The 2,372-nt window shown below is 41.3% G+C and overlaps 1 protein-coding gene across 1 annotated transcript in view; it reads right to left on the bottom strand.

Moving 5' to 3' along the window:
* The window catches only part of NHSL1 (NHS-like 1), a 159,526-nt gene that overhangs the window by 149,579 nt on the left and 7,575 nt on the right, over nt 1-2,372 (bottom strand). The gene's annotated exons all lie outside the window — the stretch shown is intronic.

Genomic DNA, 2,372 nt, shown 5'->3' with positions numbered 1-2,372 from the left:
GTGTGGTGGCACATGCCTGTAATCCCAGCTACTGGGGAGATTGAGGCACGAAAATCATTTGAACCCTGGAGGTAGAGGTTGCAGTGAGCCGAGATTGCACCAGAGCACTCCAGCCTGGGGGACAGAGTAATACTCTGTCTCACACACACACAAAAAGGGAGCCTAACATGAAAATCTGTGGTTTCATTGCTACTTTCCCTTATGTGCCTATATAATCCCTTCAATCAGAACTTTGTCTTTTCTCAGCCCCTAGATGACCTAGTTCTAACTTCTAATGCTCCAATCCCTTCTGCACGCCATAACCAGAGTGGGTTCCCTCCAACACAGCTTCAACCAAGTATTCACAACAGATATCTACTTACTATCTGCAAAGTGCAAGGCACTTGAAAAAGACAGGCTAGACTTCAAAGGGCTTCAAATCTAGGAGAAGTATGAAGCACCAAATATTTTCAAAGCAGAGTATTTGCCCTTAAACCAAAAGTTATTAAGTCCTTGACACCAAAACGCCCTAGGTGCTTTCAATGTCATTTCTCCGTCTGAAGAATTATACTCCGTTCCCTGCCTCCCCACATCTGTTTCTCTGCCCAGTTTTCAGTTCTCTCTAATGATCTGACCCTTCCTTACCAAATCAACTATTGTTTTTATTGGTTACTTATGATATCCAGACTAGGTTTATTAAATGAATGAACTCATGTAAAGTTTTAATAATGGTGTCTCGCCACGGTAAACATTCACTAAATATTAGCCATTATTAACCTTATGGGTAGGCTGACTGATTCAGACATGACTTGCAATATAGTATTTTAATCATTTCAGGATTTGACGTCAACACTGAGATACAAATTCCTTGAAGGATTACGTAAAGGAAGTGATAGGTTCCACTTGAGTTGCCTAGGTTATACAAGTACTCCAAAGACACTTCTACAACTGGAAATTCTACATAATAGTATAGTCTACACTAGGATAAAGACATTTTTTGACTCAACTGACTGTTGGTAGTGAAGAGATTATCAATCCAATGGCCAGTATCATTAAATACAACGGATCACATTTGTAGGCTTACAGCCTATCTATTAAACAAACATTCATTTATTCAATAAATAAATTGTACCTGCTACTGATATGTATGATGAATAGGTATTACCCCATTTCACAGTGTGGCTAGTGTGACTGTGGAGGAGAGAGTGAGGAGGAAGCACAAGGAGGCAATGGGGTAAGGGAAGCAGAATGTATAGGGCTTTAGAGAGCATTGTCAAGGTTTAGTTATTTAATTCCCTGGAGAAGGAAAGTACCTGAGGGGTTTCAAGTAGTGAAATTACACATGTTTCATGTTTGAAGTTTAACAGGATCACTGAGGCTGCTAGGTTAAGATCAGCCCAATTGGTGGGGAGGGAAGCGGTGTGTACAAAGGTGAAAGCAGGGAAACCAGTTAAGAAAAGATTGCAATAGCACCATGGAGCCTCTCCTCATCAGGCTTGGCATCGTTAATTCCATATCTCCTCTCTGTTCACTAAAGCCAACTTTACTAATTGGTCAAAACAGCCCTGATCAAATTTTTTTTTTTATACAAAGTGCTTGATACGTACCTAGTTTGAATGAAGCAACAGAAAACACAAAAGTATGCCATTGAAATTATGTTCCACAAACAGAACCCTCTCTTTTATCACACTCAAAAAAGTCCAGAGTTGAGAGCACTGGTAATAAGCATACAGTGCTACACATAACTTGGACTTCTGAATGGTCTTCTGTCCTCTCTTGCTGTCTCCACTCTTGTTCCCCTTTGATCCATCCTTGAGTCTACACTGTTTCTAGAGCGATCTTCCCAAAATACAAAAACAGGCTGGGCACAGTGGCTCAAGCCAAGCCTGTAATCCGAGCACTTTGGGAAGCCGAGACAGGTGGATCACTTGAGGCCCGGAGTTCGAGACCAACCTGGCCAACATGGTGAAACCCGTCTCTACTAAAAAATACAAAAATTAGCCGGGCTAAGCCAAATTCAGAAAGTATTTGCTTAGCACATTAGCCTATGCGCACATCACCATTTAACCGAGTCCCAGATGTCTTAAGTTTACCCATTCAGTAACCATTTATTGACCACTTAGCCTTGGTGATTAAAAAATAATAATAATAAGATTGAGTCTCTGGCCTAAAACAGGTCACGGCTAGTTCAAGACACAGACAAGTAAACAAGTAAGCATAATCCAGTGCATGAAAAACACAATTAGAGAGGAATGAAGAAGGCAGAGAAATAGCACAGACAAGAGCCATCAGCTCTGCCTGAGGATGTTAGAGAAGACTTCACAGAGTTTTAAAGCGAGTCTAGAAGGATAAGTAGGAAGTCAACAGGCAGAGGAGGCGACTGGAGCACCCTG

The sequence above is a fragment of the Mandrillus leucophaeus genome, unplaced genomic scaffold (assembly GCF_000951045.1).
Source record: "Mandrillus leucophaeus isolate KB7577 unplaced genomic scaffold, Mleu.le_1.0 Scaffold194, whole genome shotgun sequence".
NCBI lineage: Eukaryota > Metazoa > Chordata > Mammalia > Primates > Cercopithecidae > Mandrillus > Mandrillus leucophaeus.
Note: the sequence above shows the minus strand (reverse complement) of the source record. Positions and strands in the feature narration are given on the sequence as shown.